Source organism: Pinus tabuliformis, chromosome 2_1 (genome assembly GCF_031772625.1).
Source record: "Pinus tabuliformis cultivar Carrire ecotype Pingquan chromosome 2_1, CPIR1, whole genome shotgun sequence".
Lineage (NCBI taxonomy): Eukaryota > Viridiplantae > Streptophyta > Pinopsida > Pinales > Pinaceae > Pinus > Pinus tabuliformis.
Window position 1 is genome coordinate 730552655 of NC_142299.1, and position 21322 is coordinate 730573976.

A 21322-nucleotide genomic window follows, 5' to 3' on the forward strand; every position below is an offset into this window, starting at 1 on the left:
AATTTCCCAATTTGGAGCTCATTTGCCCTTTCAAAATTTCATTCTCCCACAAGTACTTCCTGCTGATGCAAAAGGTGGCAGAAAGGTGATTTTCATGGTGTTTTTGACCCTTTTGATCATCCGAAACTTGATGAAATGCCTCGGCCATACTAGAGTATGCATAACTTACCATGACAAATCTAAAACTATAAAGTTTTCCTCCAGCAAGTGTCCCAATCATAAGAGAGCACGTCGACGCGCTATGCGTTGGGCTGAAAAACCTATTTTGCAAGCCAAAAATTTCTCCGAATTTGCTCAAATTTGGAGGAAGACCCTCCATCATGTATCATGCTCAGCCACCAAAGCCTCAGCCAAAATACGAAGTGGATTAGGCCTCTTTCACCGTTTTAGTGCTTTGCTCAACCTCCTTTTCAAAATCTTTATGTTTGCTTTGCCAACGTGCATGCGAGCCCAATAGTCATGTTTCATATGACGGAGCATGTTTTTGTCTCTATTGGCCTTCGCCAACAATTCCTTCAGATGTCGATTTATTTTCTCAAGCCAAAATTGCCGCTCAAAAGGTGTCAAATCGCCAGGTCTTTTCCGGGCCTGTTACAGGGAAAAGTGTCTATATAGAACTGCTCTATCCCACTAAGGTGTGATAGCTGCCTTAGAAACAAACAGAGAAAAGCTACTTTTGTTTTTCCTTTATGAATTATAGATAAAGAGGAACAAAAAGACCAACCTCTATCTTGCGCTAATCCTTTGATTCGATCCCTCTCTTCTTTGATAGTCCTCAGCTACCTGCTCCCTTGCACGCCCAGCTTCACAAAGTACCTGTAAGATCACAGAAGCATAGCACTATACAAAGACATGGATCTATATTCATAAACAATCTAGGATCAGATGTAAATTGACCATACAAATGTAACAATCATCAATGATACAAAAGCATGGAGGAAAACTCAAATAGCTTTTATTGATAAACAAGAAAAGATCCAGGAGGAGTTACAACCAGTTGTTCTGACCCAGCATCAACCTCCCAGCAAAGAAGCCCCTCTTCACCTCAAACAAAGCATAGATCACCCAACAATCTGATATTTGTCTTTAGAAACCAACAACAATTCCTTACAATATGCAAAATTCCAGCCTCTGGATCTCTGGGATGAGGGATCCATATATAGATATCTGTAAGGGGGATGAGTCAGCTTGTGATTTGATTAGTGTCTTCTCTCTGATAGTTCTTGCTTCCACTTGGAGACTGAGGGCCTCTTACTCATCCTTGGTTGAATTCAGTCAGGCAAGTGTCATAGGAGAAGATTCTGGAAGCTTCCATTGCCTCTCCACCTCGCGGAATGACACTGCCATTTGTCATTTCTCGCCCATCGCACCCCACAGAAGGGACTTTTGAAATGCAATGCACCTTCACTGTGCATTTGGGTGAGATGCAACGCACCTAGCGAGTGGAACAGCTGCAATGATCCTGTTTTGACCAATTTTGAGTAGTTTTTCATGGAGAACTTCTGGGAGAAGCTGTAATCTGTTGACCTTTTTCCTTTAGGGGTTAGAACAACACTTTTAGGGACTTAGGAGCCCTTGGTTTATGGACATTTCATGCTTGGGGTTGTAGGGCACAAAAATGTCTATAACAGTTGCCCCCTAAAGTATGAGGCCGTTAACCTTTTGGTGTCGGGTGAAATGCTTTATTATGAGGATCTGAAGTTCTTTCAATGCTGGGAGGAGACCTGTAATAAGATACAATACAATACATTATCTTCATAATATTTTCATGATCTAGCTGAGGCGGGCATTCCCATGCTCGGCTTTATAAATTCATTTTCATGTACATAGGATAGATAACCGTCTGAGTGTAGACTGATGATTCTGATAGAGCCATCATCCTTTTGGTAGGATGATTATCTGTGCTGCAATGTTGTACATTTAATGTCTTTATTTCCCTGAATATATATCGCAGCCTGGATGGATGAAACTAGATCCGGGGTCTTCAATCTTGTCCGATCTTCACTCAAAGTACAAGTTGATCCATGTGAGAAATGTTCTGAAGTCGAACATGGAAAGACATCGCTTCATTACCAGTCAATGATGTAAACTATTAACAAGCGCGAGAGGAATCACCGATAATGATAATGACCCTCAAGGTACTGCAGTACAATTCACGTGGTGTGAATAAAGGACTTGGCGTCGAACACCACGCAAAATCTTTCGGTCGAAGGCCATTGATGTATACCTGTCGTCGGAAGTGAGAAACTTGCCATTGAGGCATGCAAGCTTCAAAGTACTGAATGGGGTGTTCCTAGATCAACTTCTTGGATAATGAGCTGATGTCAACAAGAAGTGATGCGTCAAAGGAGGGCCTTAATGAATCCCACATCAATGACACGGAACGGAACAAATGATTTTGATGGAGGTGAAAACGATCTGGTGATATAAGGTTCAGGGTGGCGGTCATGAAAGAATGGAGTATAATGTATGGCAGTGGGTGAGACACAGGTGACTTCTCTGGATGACTTCTCTTGAACATATCGGCAACACTGATGTGATGGATTGGTAGCATTAACCCCAAATGTGGATGGTATGGCGTGACCGTGGTGATGTGACCGGTGAATGAAACAACCCAACCCGACTCGGATATGGAGTGGAAGTGTCATGTTCAAGAGCGACTTGCTACCAACAAAGTTTCTTTGAGTTTTCTTCCCAATTTTTCCCCAGTCATTGCTGACCAGTACCTCTTTATTTTTGTCAAGCTTGAGGAGGATAACATATGCTTGTTCTATAATTTGCCCTTCGGGCAAACCCATCCCTATGTTTTAACGAGCCTAGCGATAGTGAAACTCATTTTTGTCTATAGACAAGTTTGTCGCTATTAATCTTTTTAATGAGTTTAATGACAAAGATAACTCGGTCCTTTTCAATTTTAGAGAGTTTGAAAAGGAACGTAAAGGTAACTCCAAAATTCCTTTTTCATCATCTAATCCCTTAAGTCCGAAAAAGTATAAAACAATACAGAAGGGATGAATTTTCGATACTTTTAACGAGCCGAACAAAACAAGCGCTCGATCTTTTTGTGTAATAATCCCTTGGGTCCAAAAAGATTAAAATCTAGAGGAGGGATACCACTTCCTGTCCCTTTAACGAGCTGGAGAGGCCAATGGCTCGGCAATCTTTTCATATTTTACGAGTCAGTTGAAAAGAGATTAACGGAGACTCATCTTTTGAGGAATGAGTGATAAAACGGGTAGCAGCTAATTCCAGGTAAGGTTTGGAATTTTCCAATCACGGCAGTGTCACAAGGATGGCTAGTGAAATCACTATTCGCAGTTGTTCCTCAAAATGGGTAAACAATCAAATGGAGGTGAATGATTGGCCAATGAGAAAGTGGAGGTGATGGTGCAAACACAACCAAGGCTTTAATCGCTGAAGTACTACATTCACGATGGTTATTTACCGGGGAATAGTTCATTTTTTAACGAGCTTAATTGCGGGTGGAAACATTTGCTCATGTCTTATGTTTATTTTTTAACGAGCTTGAACTATGTGCTAAAACTGCTCGATTAATCCAGTCGTGTGATAAGAATGTCTCATATAAAAACGGAAACTTTTAGATATTTGCCCCACATCCTTTCTTTATGCAAGTTAGGAAACGACCAGTCCTACGAGTTTAAAGGGTTTGAGGTCCTATAAATTTAAAAAATAAATAACCGCTCTTCGCTTGCACTCCAAAAGGTTTGCATGCCCCCAGGTATAAAACAGAGTTTCAAGGTTACCCCTTCTTTAGTCTGTTAAAGCATTTGTTTTACCGAGAGAGGCCTACCTCTTACAGGTTACCCAAAGATTGCTCTATTCACAGCGCAAACAAAACACTTCTTCAGTGATGTCTATCGAAACAAACAAAGGTGAGCGGCGATGCCCGCCAACTCACATAACTTTGACAAGAGAATCTTGTTCCAGAATAACCCCCTCTTCCAATCACAGACGGGGGTACAGACTAGTCATATTTTCTCGTGGAAACCTACCTTATACCCGAAGTTTTCCTGCCAAAGCAGACCAGGGTGCATGCCCCCTGGGTTTCAGTCATGTCCCCCCGAATCACTCGCGCTCATCGGGTGGACGGACTGGAGATTGAGACATTTCTTGCGTGAAAAGACCATTTAGGGATGGTATATGACTATTTGCTATGCGTGATCCAGGAAATGAAAGCTGGCCCACGAGCTTGACCACTCTTCCTTCGTGCGGAAAACACATCACTCTAAAGAGTGATGAGACAATGGCTCTCATGCAATAAATATAGTCTCGTCCAAGGAGTAGATTGTAATCTAGGGATCCTTGAACTACCATTACGTTCATGTGAACGGTTTTCCCTCTCAATGTTATGGGCACATCGGGAAGGATCCCTAACGGTCGACTGGTTCCTTTATCAAAGCCTGTTAGATTTCTCATCTCAGGCAAAAGCGATGGCGAACCAAGCACTTTCCAAGCAGTTGAGGAAAGGATACTCACAGAAGCCCCCTCATCTATGATGGTACCAGCCATAACCATTCTATATATTTGAACAATAATCCGGAATGGTATACTGGCTGGTAAATGGGGTCTGCCTAGTTGATTCCAGTCGAAGGAGACAACACGGTTGATTGGAGGTGGGACTGAATAGACGGCCGGGTACGACTCTGACGAACTTCCTTCCTACGGTAAAGGAACGGGTAGACTGCCCCCATGTTCATTGGAGTCTGTGCTTATGAAAAGAATTTGGACGGTGTCATCTTTGTTCTCTTCAGTGATTGTATCATCTGAAGATGGAGCCTCTGAAGGCAAGACCGAGTCAACTACCGCCTCGACCTTTTGACTTTCATCTGGTATGGATTCAGATGGTTCATCATCAATGACAGATGCTTCGGCCGACCACCTGAGCGGGTCAGCCTGATTTTCAACTAGTGATGGACTCGGCAAGAGTTTTTTTATATCTAGGAGGAAGTCGTAACGGTGAAACCAGACGATCATCTAAAACTCTTTTAGCTTCGTCTAAGAAGGGACAACGGTGGAGGGCATGATCTCCTTCGCGCAGTTTACAAGGAAATCTATATTTTCCTTTTTGTCCTAGGGCTTCACTTTCACAGTGTGTTTTCAACATGATCATCAGAGGTTGACGACACCGGGTTGTGCAAACGAGGAGACCAGTCCCTTAAGATCCGAGGGATGCAAGGACAATCTCTGTGAAAGTGGTCTCCTTTGTAAATGACACATGGCGATTTAGGCCTGGTTGGTGCAGTGTGTGGATTTTCGTTAGACGACACTCGTTTGCCCCCATTCGCTTTTGGCTCCTACTTCTTCTTCTCTTTCTTCTTCTTTTCCTTCTTCTCCTTAGGAACTTGACTTTTGGCTTTACCAGCCCCATCAAGCGAAGGGGAAGGAAGAGAGGAAGAATTACAGGAAGTAGAAGGTTGATGGGTAACTCTGGACTCGTCTAATTTCTGATTCGATTGTTCAGGAATAGTGGCGTTCTAAACGACAGAGGTTGAGAAGAGCCATACAGGAAAACCAATTGTCAGTTCTGGAAGCGACAATGTGGCCATATGGGGTGCACCAACATCTCCCCAAGAGGAGAAGGGACTAGGATTTCCTCCAAGGGTAATTCCTTGGTTGGTGGGTTCCATTTTCTCAACCCAAGATCAACGTAGGAAAGGGGTAATGAATATTCCGTTTAAAATAAATTTTTAGACGCTTTGACACAACTTGTTTTTTCAGTTTTTAAGAGTCGAGAAAAAACAAAAGATGACTCTAGTCGCTTTCGATTTTTAATGAGCCTGAAGTGACAAGTGCTCAGATTCACCTTTTCCGTTAAGGAGTATGAAAAGGAACGAAAGGGACTGCTCTGGAAATCTAGGTAGAGGGAGTACCAAACCAATCGCAAAACTACAGAATACTTTTTACGGTACGGCAGTCAATCTTCCCGAATGCTGTGTTCAATGCATTGCGATCGATAGGGTGGCAGACACGGCTTCCTATGGATAAAGGATTTAAGCCTATAGGGGTCTCCCAAAATATACTCGACGGTACATGGGAGCACAAGTCCGTACTGGCACTTGTCGTCTCAAAGTGGAGGAATCACCCAACCATCAGTGAGGACAACAGTTACCAGGCTTTACGACGCCGGAATACGTCTCTAGCTTAGACCTCTAAATGTTGTGTGTTAAGTTCCAAAGCGTTGTTAGATTCATTGAATTTATTTTAAGTTGATCTTGTTTATGAAGTTTTCCTTTCGGGTTCACCACGAGATGTAGATGTAATTCCTTAAAATGCAATCTAAAGATGATAAACAAACTTTTTATCTCTTTTGTGCAATGAAAATCCTAGCTACTAGGGAAGAGAAAGACAGAATCTTTTCACAAAGAGCAAAGAGCACACTGTAAATGCACTTTCCTAAATCAAGCCAAACAGACTGTCTATATGCAAATGCACATGCATGTATTTGTTTTCGACTTTCTTAGTATATGGATGCTAAAAAGAAAGTTGATGTACAAATCTGAATTTCTTTTCAAGCGACAAATATAAACAAGCTTCTTTTCGAAATAAAAAATAGAGATGATTACGACACCTTAGGATTTTGAAATGAATACTTGTTTTTGACACTAGAAAATTACAAATTCAGACCAAAGGCAATAGTAACAGGATAATCGACCATCAACAACAATCAAACTTTCTCCTATGATCGAAATCGACACTTGCGACAGATTCAAATCAAAGGACGACAGTACGACTACGCTACTTTTGCAAAGGAAAACAGTAAATGACTCAACAAACACACAAAAACATCTACAGTTCTTTTGTACAAAGGAGGCGGAATAATAGCAAGGAAAAGGTGTTTCAAACAGACATATACTAATCACAGGCATCAAAATTCAAGAATAGAACTGGAAAGGATGATCCACAGAAGCCACAACTGCACAGAGCTAGTCTGATCAGCGCACCTGTAACACATGGAATCTGAAATGCAACGCAGGTTGTCCCTTCGGGAAGTGTGCTGAAATTCAGAATCTCTGAACAGTACCTGTGCTGGGCCAGAAACGAGACTCTGTTCGGGTTCCAGGTCACAGTTTGCAGTTCAGTTCTTGGTTTTTGGCCGAGTAAAAAGCAATAAGTAATGCAACAATCAGGGGTAGATCTAAGGAGGATCTAAGAGCTATCACAAGGGCAATCAGATAGTTTGTGAATCAGCTGTTTAAATCATAAACAGATCCAGTGAATGGATTGAAGCAGGAGTCATCTACTTTGCATTTGTTATGGCAAATGCAGTTCGAATGCTACTTGTAAGTTTATGAAACAAACAACAAAGAATGATAAACAAACAAACTAATTATCTCCCCAGTGGAGTCGCCATTTTGTTACAGGGAAAAGTGTCTATATAGAACTGCTCTATCCCACTAAGGTGTGACAGCTGCCTTAGAAACAAACAGAGAAAAGCTACTTTTGTTTTTCCTTTATGAATTATAGATAGAGAGGAACAGAAATACCAACCTCTGTCTTGCGCTAATCCTTTGATTCGATCCCTCTCTTCTTTGATAGTCCTCAGCTACCTGCTCCCTTGCACGCCCAGCTTCACAAAGTACCTATAAGATCACAGAAGCATAGCACTATACAAAGACATGGGTCTATATTCATAAACAATCTAGGATCAGATGTAAATTGACCATACAAATATAACAAGCATCAATGATACAAAAGCATGGAGAAAAGCTCAAATAGCTTTTATTGATAAACAAGAAAAGATCCAGGAGGAGTTACAACCAGTTGTTCTGACCCAGCATCAACCTCCCAGCAAAGAAGCCCCTCTTCACCTCAAACAAAGCATAGATCACCCAACAATCTGATGTTTGTCTCTAGAAACCAACAACAATTCCTTACAATATGCAAAATTCCAGCCTCTGGATCTCTGGGATGAGGGATCCATATATAGATATCTGTAAGGGGGATGAGTCAACTTGTGATTTGATTAGTGTCTTCTCTCTGATAGTTCTTGCTTCCACTTGGAGACTGAGGGTCTCTTACTCATCCTTGGTCGAATTCAGTGAGGCAAGTGTCACAAAAGAAGATTCTGGAAGCTTCCATTGCCTCTCCAGCTCGCGGAATGACATTGCCATTTGTCATTTCTCGCCCATCGCACCCCACAGAAGGGACTTTTGAAATGCAACGCACCCTCACAGTGCATTTGGGTGAGATGCAATGCACCTAGCTAGTGGAGCAGCTGCAATGATCCTGTTTTGACCAATTTTGAGTAGTTTTTCATGGAGAACTTCTAGGAGAAGCTGTAATCTGTTGACCTTGTTCCTTTAGGGGTTAGAACAACACTTTTAGGACTTAGGAGCCCTTGGTTTATGGACATTTCATGCTTGGGGTTGTAGGGCACAAAAATGTCTATAACAGGGCCAACTTTCGATCTTCACGAATTTGTCGCAGCTCTATAAGTGTGTGCTGGTCCTCTAGCTGCTTATTGCACTGCTCTAAATATTTGATCAGACATTCTGCCTTCAGCAACTTCTCATTCAAGCTGTCAATCTCAGCCTTCTGCTTTTGGATGACCTCTTTCAGTTCCAAGCCAGGATAGCTCCCATCCACATCAGTGAGTGTAACATCAATATCATGGCTTCCTAATGGGCTCTCCTCATGCATCGACCTCTTGCCTCTGTCCTAAACCTGTACTTGTGCTGAAGAAGAAGGCGAGACCCCTTCCATGCCATGTGGAGATAGTACTCGTCGTGTAGCTGCAAATAAGGCCTTGTGGCCTCGCTGGTATGTCACATACACTGGAGCACTAATATGATCGGTCTCAGGAATGTCAAGCTGATGTGAAGGCTCTCCCTCATCATGAACTACCTCGGGAGGCGGTTGTGGCGCTGTGAAGAAGTCACGGGAGATGAAATCCTCCCAGGTAATGGCCCGCTGTGTGAGCTGCTGTACCACAATGATTTTGATCAGCGCGTAATGATATATACTTCTATGGTGCTGTGTTGGGGTCTTCCTCTGTACAAGATATGCCATCCTCTTTATATTGCGATACATGAAGTATGGAATGCTCATCATACATACCCTCGTGAAATGCATCAACAAACGAATATGGTACATATAGAGGCGCGAGAATCTGCCCTCACAACTGAAATATCGAATGATAAGCTTCATCAAGGGTGCAAACTCATCCTTTAGAAATCTGAATGGAAATACCCTGCTTAGTTGCCTTATAAACCCAGGTTTGATGTATGGCTCATAGTAGAATTTATCTAGCTATTGTCTCTTGTTCCATTCCTCTCCTACATTTGGTATTCCGGTGGCCTGAGCAATGGTTTCTAGTGACAGAATGAAATCTACTCCGGCAAGATTTACATGGCCATCATGTAAGTGTAGAACAAATAGACGAGCTAGCTCATGATGGTGCTGAATTTGTGAAATCAACTCACAATAGTGGTAGCATGACTGATAGCGAAAACAATCCATTGCAAGCGGGCAAGCATGCAATTGAGCCAAAGAAGTAGGTTCCTCCCTGAGTTGCTTACCACTTTTTCCACTTTTATGAGACCTCCGTGGCACATTAATTTCTGGTTTGGAATCACTGCCATGCTCATGTTCATAAACTGAATCCGTCTCTGACATTGTACTGAAATCAGACTATTTGCAAATAGTTGGAGGCGATTTGGCGTGGATCCGGACGAAGGAGCAAATTTTTTTTGGCTTTGAATTTGTATGCGTAGCACGCTCCCAATGCGTAGCGTGCCTTCTCTGTGCGTAGCGCGCACTTCTCCTTCAACTCCACAACCTTGAAACGTTTCCACTTCATCTTCAACACTCTATTTTGGTCTTGCTTTGAGAAATTTGTGAAAATGATTTGTTTTCCATGCTTTATAGTGGATTATAAAATATCTCATTAAACCATAACCCACTTTTATAATGTTTGGCTTTTGGCACTTTATCATTTAATACAATTCTGTCTTTGATTTTTCATTCTTTCTCTGAATCTCTGACTGATGATTGTCTTGACTTTTTTGCAGGAATTTTGGCATTTGGCTTTGGCAAAAATCAGAGGCTTGCTTTGAAACCTCTTATGGTCAAACAAATACATCCATATTACAAAAACTAAATTTGACAGTTTCCAATTCAAAACAGAGTTTTGAACTAAAAAATGTCTTCAAATGTTTTTGGGAATAAAAATATGAAATAGGAAACTTTCGAAACCAACCTCATGGCCTGCGAGCTTTTATCACATATATCCAAAGACTTGAAACCCTAGACTCTAGGACTAAAGACTCTTTTTAATGAAAATAATCATTTATGAACGTGATGACGTGACCTGAACTTTAGTGATTTTTTTTGAGGAATTTTAATTAGCTCTACAGGTACAAGCATGAGGAAAGACAAGATGATCAGACCCTCTCGTCAGTCAATGGCATGCCCCTAGCGAAATGCAACGAAGTGGAATGAGCGAGACATGTAAGAATGATATGCAAAAAACCGAACAGATCTCTGACGAAGGGCTGTAAAGACCGACTCTAACAGAGATGATGAGTTTGGAAAAACTGCTAGAGACTTCCCTGCACTACAGAGATAAGGCCAAATATTTTTTAAAAATCAAGCAACCAAATTACAGCAAAGATAACATTAATTCCAATTTCCATAAGATCATGGGGACAATAGAGAGCATTCATTCCAATTTCCATATGATCATGGAGAGAATGGAGCAACCATATCCTTAATGGGAATAATGTAAAAATCATAAAAGGGGAAGGTTTGAGATGTAATAGTTACATCAGATCATAGAAAAGGAAGCAATGAAGCACATGATTATAAAGACAATTTTTGGTTTGATAGCAGAAATCAATGTTATATAGTTATGATATCTTAATTGAATTGGGAAATCTTGTCACAACTTTTGGTTGAATTTCCCTGTAAATAAAACAAGACCAAGGCCATGCGATACATATTCCAAGCTGAATTTTGGAAAAAACATAGTGATGTGGTATCAATTGTGATTAATTAATGGATATGGAAATTGGCAAAGGCAAAGTGACAATCATTGACATTTGTTTATGGAATCAAAGAAAATAGAAGAAAAGGAAGGTGAAGAGACAAAAATTTACATGAGATGAAATTACAGGAAAAATTGGGGAAAATGAAGAAAATAGAGGCCTCAATGATAAAAAGGCTTCTGAGGATCAATTGAAAACCTTTTGTTACTTCAGTTTTAAAGCTCTCATTCCAATTTCTCATTCTCTCGTACTCTTGCACGCATAGGGAATTCTTGGAGCACATGGGTATTCACTTGGATTGGAGAAAAAAGACAAAGGAAAGAAAAAAAAGTGCAAGGAAACAACTGGATTAACAACTACAGTTGGATTGCTTCGTAGGTAAAAGATTGCATTTGTGATTTCCTTGCTGATTTTTGGATGCATGATATATGCATGTGATTTTCTGGTTATGTGTTGTCATTGGCATGGATATTTGGTTAGATTGATAGTGGTTTTAGCCTTTCCTTTCCATTTTATGCATAGCCATGGTATTGTGGGTTTTTCCACTTGTTGTTTTTCTAATTAGTGCTTAACTTCTTTATGGATGTGGGTTGGAAAAAATGTGCTATAAGCCTTGGAACAACATTGGTTGAGTTAATAGTCGTGGAGCCTCGGTTGGACAAATGCTCTGGATCCCATGGTGGGTTGAGTTACTAGTCCATAGATCCAGGTTGGATAAATCATCTAGAACTCTAGAGGGTTGTGGGTTGAGTTACTAGTTACTCAAGCCCTAGATATCTTGGGTAGATACTAATCTAGTTGATGTTAGTAATGTCCGACCATAGAGGTCGAACCACTGTGGTTGAGGGTTTAGGTTGTTTAACCTCTAGAAGCTCTGGTTAGGTTTTGTTTTGGTTTATTCAATGAGATCCCATATTCATGCTTGGAATATGGCACGGGGGTGGTTGGCTGAAAAATATATTTTGTTCAACCCAATCTATGGTTCACTCGTACATGGAAATACTTGACTTGGTTTTTGTTTTCATATATTAATATGAAACAATTTACTATTGTGATCTATGAGAAGTTTTAGTGATTATGTTGGTGATATTATGGTTGAGTTTCCATGGTTTTTATGGTAGTTATTTTCTAGTTGTATGTTGGTTACATCATGTATGTTATCTATGGCTCTTGTCATAATTTGTTTAGTTATCAAATTTTTGATGAATGTATGGACTAATAAGTGTTGTTGCAGCTATGTGGAGAGAGAATAGAGCCTTCTTGATGATTCTTATATTAATCTCAGCCTCTTATGATCATATATGCATTCATGTCCTGTAGCTTACATACTTTCCATTGATTTGATGAAAAGTCTATTATGTTCTAGGCAATCTAGGTCAAGTTCTGCCTTCAAGTTTGAATGGTTAACATTTTCGTTATGATAAATATGATTCTATAAAGTTAAAGGAAATTTGGTCAGTGGTGTAGATAGTATCCTAGAAAAGTGGCTCAAATCCTGGGACCTCAGAGACAAAACTAGAGACCTTTGGTCATAGTTGCATGGAGAAAGGCTGTTGAGTGTGGTTGGAGGCTCAATACCACATGCAGGCAGTTTGAAGGGTGCAGTTATATGCATAGTTTAGTGAAACAAGGTTCCAAATTAGGGATTCACCACCTTAGGTGTTTCTTCAGCTCGTGGATGATATCTAGTCCCTATAGGATGTTAGTTTGTAGTTAGTCTTTAGGTCCCACTTCCTTAACTGGGACTAGGAGGTCAGGTCAAGTCATAGTGACACTCCTCTCATGTTTACCTTGATGAGCTTGTGACCATGAGTCAATGTGGGAAGGGGTGGTATCAGAGTGAGGTTGCAACATTGAACATTGGGGTAGATGTGATTGTTATGTATGCATGTACGATTGTCTATGTATCTATCGTGCATGCATGTTGGCTATTTCTCGTAATGGTCATTGTTGTAGTTTGTGTCGTCATTTTGAGGTTGATGATATTGGTATGTTACTATGATTAATATGTTGATGTGGTGGATGAGGATAATAGTAATCGTCGAGATGAATCTGAAGAATCGAAAATCATTTGATTTTGAGTTGTGGTTGAAAAGAAATGAATTTTAGAAGTTAAGATGGGTAATTTTGTCTATTTGGGTAGGCCAGCTTCAGGTTAAAGTAGTGCTAAAAGACAAATTCATTGGAGCCACTTTATGCCTATAAATATAGGTCAAGTGTGAAGCATGTAGACATATCTAAGAAGACTATTTCATAGTCTACACATCAAGAAAGGTTGTGCCAGTACAGGAATGTGCAAGTGCAGGAACACGAGTGAAGGAACACGCGAGTGTGAGAACGCGAGCACATGAATGTGAGTGCAGGAATGTACGAGTGGAGGAACACACGAGTGCAAGAATGTGTAGGTGTGGGAATGAAAATGAAGGAACACGCGAGTGCAGGAACAAGTGCAGGAAAACATGAGTGTAGGAACACGAGTGCAAGAATGAGAGTGCAAGAAGTGTGAGTGACGTCTGAACATGTAGCAGACTGCACCAGGGTGACACAGAATCTTAGCAAGGATCTATACGTATTGTATTGGTGTTTTAAGGTTCAATTGATGCTAGTGGATGATATCCTAAGAGAGGAAAATTTGGAAGCATGTTGGTAGCTAAGAGGAAGGGTTTCGTAGGTAGTTGGATGCCCTAACTAGGCCCAGATGGTACAACAAGTATTGGTCACTTGTGGTATGTTGGAGGGAAGCTTGAGAGTGGACCAAGTGTGGATAGTGAATTGGGCATTCATGGTTTGTTGGATTATAGTGTGATAGTGCCCAAGTTGGAGCCCGATGTGCACCATATTCATGGACTTAGGTGGTTTCTATAATTGCAGTTGTTGAGCTGAAGGGTTGACGAACCATAGGAGAAGTTGAGAAGCCCTAGACTTGTATGTGAAGAAGGATGTCTACAATAGATGATTGGCAGTCTTCCTAGCCCTTTTTCATTATTGGAGATGGACATATTGCAATGATAGGTGGCAACCCTCTATGCCCTATGTTGGTCTTCATTAGAGTAGTGCAGGAAGACCATAGTTGGCTCAAGTCCCTGAGTACCTAAGGAGCAGTAATGGGGATATTGAGAGTTGTTCACAAGTTGAGATGTGAAAAAATCGACAGGAATCTCGATGTGTTGTGCCCTTGATGGACTAAGGCACAACTAGTGAGCATATTGGATAGCTGAGGTTCACTGGTCTGATGGGCCTGGATCGCTAATAGAGGCAGTGTTGCAAATCGGGAGCCAAAGGACTAGGAAGGTATAGGGTATGACCAAGAGGAGCTAAGAGAGTCGACTACATCAGCTAGATGTCTAGAGTATCTTGTTGAGGGTAGAATGGTTATCGATGGACTGAGACGAAGACCTAATCTTATAGCTTATATTAGTGGATGTATGACAACGATTATCCCTTGTACGAGAGCCCTAGAATATTGTATTCTATGTTTATGAATATAACGAAGCTGGGCTGAAAATTGTAAAAAGTTGTCCATATTTTGTGCACTAGTAGATTTATTGTTATTCATATTCCATTGTGGAAAGTAGTATTGTTGTGATTCTTAGTTTGGTAGCGTCAAAGATTTTAAGACTCTATCCTAGTCCCAAGGTTGTGGAAAAACAACATGGTTTCAGAGCATATCTGAGCTACTTTGAGGGACAGTGAATCATAGTGTTCACAACAAAGCAACTTAGAGGGAGTTGTTCGTGTATAGATGATGGAGTAGAGGGTTCAGCTGAAGACATGGAGATGTGACCTTGATTATTTTTGGTAGTGTTGATGCCTCGAAAATCGCTGCAACAACATAGGGGAAACCACCCGGTCCGGACCTTGATACAACTCCTTTTCCGTTTGGAATAGTGGCTCCGACTGGGGATAGTGGGACCAGTTTCCCAAAAATTATAGGTAGACGGGATGGATGAGTGACTTATAGAATATGCTGGCGATAAGCGAATAACTAAAACTATTGGCAAAAATATTATAACTATGATCTATCCCGGGAACTTATCGATTTTCTAAAGTGTAGCGTTTGATGGTCTGAGCTTTTAGACAGGCATATAGATGACTCTGTCTCTAAACATAGATATTAAATTATTCAAGATTGCTGTGCATAAATAGTTACACAAAGCGATAACAGCGAAATTACTACACTTTATCATTTATATCATTGTTACATGCATGATTAAAGGAAAAGGCAAATCGCAAAACATCCAATAAGGGGCTGAGATAGAGATTTGCTGTTACAACGCATACATGTATTCAACAATAGCAAGAATATATGACATAACAATTTATATAAAAGGAATGACTTCAGACGTAGATAAAAGTACCATATGAGATGCGGGACATTCCCAAATATCAATCGCTATTAGCAGTTCTTCCTCCAACACAGAAATCGTCCTCCACAAAGGCAATAGTGCACAATTGCATTAGAAAATTTGATGTCAAATTCAGAACAACTGGTCCAATTTCATAAAAGAATAGCGACTGAAGCACAGTAGTGCAAACTTCAGCCTATTAAGTCTGTTACAAAATTTTACGACCCTTTCCAAAACAATGAAAGGGTCTATAAATACTAATCTAATTTAAATATCTACTAAACAGAAATCCTACTAAGCTGGTATCAATAACTCTTGATCCTGTTTTGGCTGGCGATCTGGCAAGCGGGAGGGTGACTCATTAAGTCGGCTGCTTTCCTTTGAATCTGAGCTGATTTATTGCAAGCATTGGCTCAACTTCTGGGGGTTTGTTGAGGCGCGAACTGAGCTGTGCAGCGTAGGTGGCATCTTGGATATCGGGAATTATACACCCGATTGCGTCTGTAAGGAAGTTTAGGGCAGATCTCTGTGTATGTGGCTTGATTAAAAAGAACCAATATGCATCTGAGGTTAAGCTTTTAACTCCAGCGATTAATCTTCCTTTTTCCTCTAATTCAGGGTAGCATGTTTGCTCTAATGTATTTGTAGTTTTCATCTTTCCCGATGTACATTGAGAAATCATATTGGCCAGGTAAAGAGTGTTATTGACTAGATCCACTAGATTGCTGGCGGTTGATTTACATCTTGAAGCCGCCCTTTCTGCTTTCATCACTTGAGTGTGCCATTCTGTGAAAAGTATATCTTTATGTGTTTCTTTGATCCTGGGCAAATTTGCTGCTTTTCCTAAATCAGTATCTTGCCAGTCAAGATATGCAGTAATGGCTTCGTCCGCTTGATCTAGTTCAGTCCTGGCCTTTTCTACCTGCTGATTTATTGTTGTAGTTAGCTCACACAGTGGCTCAGCTTGAGTGATCTGTTGACATAAGAGTCTGACCTGAGATATCAACGCATTGTTTATCAATAATGCCTCTGATTTAAACTCTTTTACCTGCGACGCGCCCTTCATCTTTTCCAGTTGCGATGACATTTGAGCAATTTGCTCATCTTTGGTCTTTATCATTTGCTCATTCGCCGCTCTCAAATTTTCCAACGCCTCCGACAATTCTTTTTGTTTCTGGATCGCACCCTGATCAATCCTTTGCCTTTCCGCTTGCAATTGCTGAGTCAACTGATTGTTCTCTTGCTGTTGCGCCAGCAACTGTTCTTCTGCTTGTGCTGCCCTTTGCTTTGTTTCAACCAATTCTGCCTGTAACGCAAAGATTTCTTGGTCCTTATTCTTCAATAGAAGGCTCACCTCCGATGCTTTGTCAATTGTTGCCGCCGAATAAGCGCCCGCATACTGTGATAGCTTTGTTAAGTCATCGGAGGGATCCAATTCCTCCTTCCATACTACATTACCCGTGACCGTTTGTTCTGGGAAGATAGAAGGTTGATCAATCCTTCGTCTCTTCCTTGATCGCTTTACAACTGCCCTGTGTCTTGGGCTGTAGAAAACATCCAATGGCAGAATATCTTCTATCTGTAGAATAATCTGGTCAGAGGGGTCTTTTGGAATAACTTCAACTTTCTTAGAACTTGGTGGGCCGCTGGTTCCACTTAGAACCTCAGGAGAGGTAACATCCTGTGTATCAGTTGTTTTGGAGGTGTCCATTTCTTTTGAACCTTCCTTTCCACTGATAATAAAGTCAAATTGCTTCCATTGTTGAAGCAATTCAGGATCAAAGGTGGTTTGTTTCTGTTTTTCTGCATGGGACTCGCTTCGTTCTTTTTCCTGCTCTTTCCTCTGCTGCTCCTCTTTTTCTCTCCTCTGTTTTTCTTCTTTTTCCTTTTTCTGCCTATCTGCTAGTTCTTTTTTCTGTTTCTCTTCTTGTTCCCTCTTTTGCTTTTCCTCTAGTTCTTTCTTCTTTCTCCCTTCTTGTTCCATCTGTGTTCTCTGCTGTTTCTCGGCTTGTTCTTTCTTTAGCCTCTCCGCCTGTTCTTTTCTCTGTCTTTCCTCCTGTTCCTTGAACTGTTCCTGAACAGGTCCGCTTGATGATGTCGCTGGGGTTGTTGCCAGTAAATCCAGAGGCAGAGTTTGCAACCTCTGTTCTCTGAGTTTATTGAACTCAGTTAATCCCTCATCATTATATCGCATCCTAGCGAGTTCTTTAGCATGACCTATTGATTCGGAGGCAACGAACAGGTCATCAAACATATCTTCCTGATGCTCAAACCTTGTTAATTTGGCCTGTTCTAATGCAGTGTAAGCAGTCTTTTTTGGGTCGTATGGTCTGTTTGGGATCGTGGCCAGAGTTAAAGACTGAAGCTTCGTGGCTTCCTTTTCTGCATGTTTAAGATCATGCAGAGTATAAACACCACATCTGAAGGGAAAAGGTGGCCATCCCTTCTTCTTTTCTCTTTTGAGAGTCTGTGTAGTACTCTCAGCCATGATTTGATATGCAATTTCCCTTGCTAGAAGCTTATCTGGAACATATAGAGGAAGAACATGTGGGTCGGCTTCATTGCCGAAAACTCTGATATAGGTGAAATTTTCTTCTCCAAACCAACTTGCTACTGCTGGTAAATCAAAGGAAGCTTGATAGGAAATTTTGTAAATGGGTTTATCAAAAATGGAATAGTAAATGGGTACCATAAAACCATTACAGATTTGATACAGGTGGTGTTTATAAGAAGACTTCCACAATTTTTGATGATATATATGAATGGGTGAAGGGTCCTGTGCAGTCCACCTCCACCCGAGAACAGGAAATTTGGAATTGAAACAAAGGGTGTCTAAGATATATGCACTATAGTAGAACGGGGGCATTTTCCTTTCTGAAACAACAGTCTGAGATCTAAAATCACGAACAGCTACTGCTAATTTATCCGAAAGAATAGTAGCCCAATCCATAATCCAACTGTTTACTGCTGCCTCCATTAAAGGAACCATTTCAATGGTAAAATTGGCAGAATCATGCAATCCCCACAGCCTACACATCATAATCCGCGCATAACAATAAGGAGAAGCCAAAGAATCGACCGAGTACTTACCGGAGGATTCGTGCTTGTGCTTGTTGGGATTTTGCCTCCAATCCTTGATAGGTTCAGATTCGATCTCATTCTCGCTTGCAAACTTCTCCAGGAAGGCCTTGTTATATATTTTCTCTGGCTCGGGCAAATGATACATTTGCCTTAGGTCATCTGGCTTAAATGATCCGAAAATCCTCCCATCTCTGGTATTAAAAGTTCTGTCCAAGATGGGGATTTCTTCAATCGCCCATCGCACAACGTCTGTATAGGGAAGAATCTGTTCTCTGGCCGCTATCCTGTGAAGGAAAGAGTCGGCCAAATCTTTGAGAGTTGCATCAGACTTCTTGAGTAAGTCCACACTAGCTTCTGTCACTGTCTTTTTTGGTTGCTCAGCTTCAATTAGGTTATAAGTGCCTTGCCAAGTAACTCTGGTGAGCCCCGTGCATGTAGTATCGGATATTAGGCCCTTCTTCTTGTTTGCGGCCGCTTGTCCTGCAATTGGTGTTGTAGAAGCACTTGCAGTCTTCTTGGACTTCTTTCCCATCTTCTCAGGCCTAGCTTCTATGAATGAATTCTGCACAAAGAGGCAATTGGGCGTAATACACAGAGATAGCGATGAAAAACTCTTAAGTGATACAGCACATATGAATAGATACGTAACTGAAGGATTTAGCTTTTAAAATGGGCGCGGATACAATCCGTAAAAAGATTTTAGGACATGATCTTATTAATTAGCCGTTTTCAATCTTTCATTCCTTAAATTCCCATTATATCGTTATTTGGGTGAACGATTCACTTAAGCATGCAATGGTTGTTTTGGCAGGTTGAGCATAGATGAAGGATTTCGTGAGCGATCAAGCTTTTATTACAAATGAATTGTGCCATCCCATCACTTAACGGCTCTTCGTTGAAAACCGCGCTTTATCGGATCGCAATCGGGGGTATGATTAGTGCGCTTTAATGGTGTGTATTGGATATCACCGATCGCCGAATGCGATATCGCATCGGTGAAAAGCTTTGAGCGCAATAAGACTTGGGTGAGATTGTCGCCGATACCCGATTGCGCATCGCATCGGGACAAGTGTTTGGGAACATCACAACTGTTGTAGCGTGTCGCCGATCGCTGAATTCGCCGAATGCATATCGCGTCGGGACTATTGGCATGGGGCATTATAACATGTACATGGAATATCGCCGATCGCCGAATGCGCCGAATGCGCATCGGCGGAAAGCTTTGGGGTGCTTAATTATAATTCATGTGTCATTGCGATATGCGATCTTGCGATCGCTTTATCGCAATGACAAATCATTACATGATTTCTTTTTAAGGGTCTGTCCAAAAAGTTTTATAAAGTGCATTTATTCATTTATTGGACTTTTTGGATTATAATAGCATTGATACCAAATTAAATTCTAAAGGGACCCATTTCATACGTTAATATTTATAAGTAAAGATGATATGAAATGGGGGGTTGTTGTAGAGCACAACAATTGGCGATTCGCTGGAAGAACCAGTTATCTCTTTCAAAAAATAGAAACATTTAAGCTTTTTCAGAAAATAGAGTTTCAATCAATGGGGAAATTTCTAATATAACTAGATTTCAATATATTCTGAGAAAAATGAAACTATTTTGTTGACTTCCTCTTTTCTAAGAAAATAAAAACATTCTAAGCTTTGAAATAGGTCTTTATTGGTTTGTAATGATAAAATAGAATACCTTTCCAAATCAGCCTTTTATAGTAAACTCATCTGTCATAGGTAGAGCCTCTGCTTCCAGCAAACATATATAGTCTCGACAGGGATACCTTTTAACCATGTGATTGTCCATTGTCCCATCCAATTAAGAGTGTGATTAACAGAATGAATTCAAAATATTTTTTCATATTTTGTATTTCATTTCCTTTTTCTTCTTTGTCATTGATAAGATAAAAAGCCATTGTCCTGGTTTGGTGGCCAGCTGTTGACAATGCCACTCACTGATAGTAGTTTAACTGAACAAGCTGGCTCGTGATGAGACCCCTTGTCTTGTAATTTCAAGCCATTACCCTGTTTTGGTTTGCAGTATTGGTAATGTCAGATAAACTATTTCTCTATGAACGTGGTAAGCAGGCTTATAATAAGACCTCTTATCTTAAATATCTTATATTTTAGAATTACACTCTGAATAATCATAAACTTTAGTGAATGGGGTGAACAATCTTCTTCTTAAGAGTAATGGATGACAGAGTAAGAGTTGAAGATGCTGAGATTGGATTGATTCCTATCTTAGTATGGATAACCTTTAGAGACCAATTTAAAAAACAAAAAATGGTTTACAATATTTCTATGCTTTGAGAGGAGTTGACAAAATTTGAATTGTGATTTCAGAATACAAAGATATCTAATTTCCTAGAAATTATCCTTTTTGGTTAAAAGTTCTATCGTTTTAAAAGCAAATGTTCATTCTCGTTCTATGGGGACAACTTTTCAAACACAACAAAAGGTCAATGGGAGACATCTCACAACCTTATTTCTTAAAATCCTACAAACTATAAAATCCTACTGAAATGAAAGGAGAAGGGGTTACCTTCTCAGTGAAAGAATTTCTTCAAGACAAGGCCATTAACAGGGAGAGAATCTCTCAAACCTGATAAATCTTGCAATATAAAGGTTGAATGGCCTATCTTCTCACAGATCTGAAATGGTCCAAGCCACAACTTCTGGAACTTGGAGTGTTTACCCTTGTCTTCATGGGCTTTGTCCCATTTCAGAACTAAATCACCGACTTGGAATTGTTTTGAACCGGATGAGACTGAATCAAAAGCTGCTTTGATGACTTGCTGATGTTTGGCATGGATAACCTTGGCTTTTTCTCTTTCCTCTTCTAATTTTAGGATCTGGTCATGTCTAAACTGAATAGA